We start from the raw sequence: 621 nt of genomic DNA on the forward strand, positions 1-621 counted from the left end.
TGCACAACGGCCGTGTTTGGTTTGAGACACCACTACCCTGTCGAAATTCACGCACTACGCCAATGAGTACATAGTGCACATAGTATACTACATAGAACGCCAATGAGTACATAGTGCACATAGTATACTACATAGAAGTGTACTAGACTCCCGAGCCACAGGTTGCCTTCCTCTGCCCTACCTTGAGCCAGTGTTTGATTTGTTCCTTCTGGGCTACTGTAGAAACAACATGGCGGACTCAAAAGACGACCCGTTTCCTACATAGCTCATTCTAAGGTAATGGAAAACACAACAATTATCAGTATTAGGTGATATAAAACTAATGAAAACATAATTATGAGTCTTATATGCAATTTCTGCCCCAAAAATTTACACACTGGAACTTTGAATCAGAGGTAGTGTAACGGCTAATGTGTAAGCTAGCATTACTACAGCGCTATAAAAGTGAGATTAAGAACTGTGCTGCTCACTTATATTGAACATTAAAAGTAAAACTCTGGTCTCAGTTAAGAGTTTGTCCTTTATAAAAGCCAGCAGCAGGTCCAGGAGCCTGTCTGTGTGTAGTTAGAGTGAGAGAGACACGCTCCTCCCCCGCAGGCTGCTCAGCTGAAGCGCCTGTTT

This window comes from Epinephelus moara, chromosome 10 (genome assembly GCF_006386435.1).
Source record: "Epinephelus moara isolate mb chromosome 10, YSFRI_EMoa_1.0, whole genome shotgun sequence".
Taxonomy (NCBI): Eukaryota; Metazoa; Chordata; class Actinopteri; order Perciformes; family Serranidae; genus Epinephelus; species Epinephelus moara.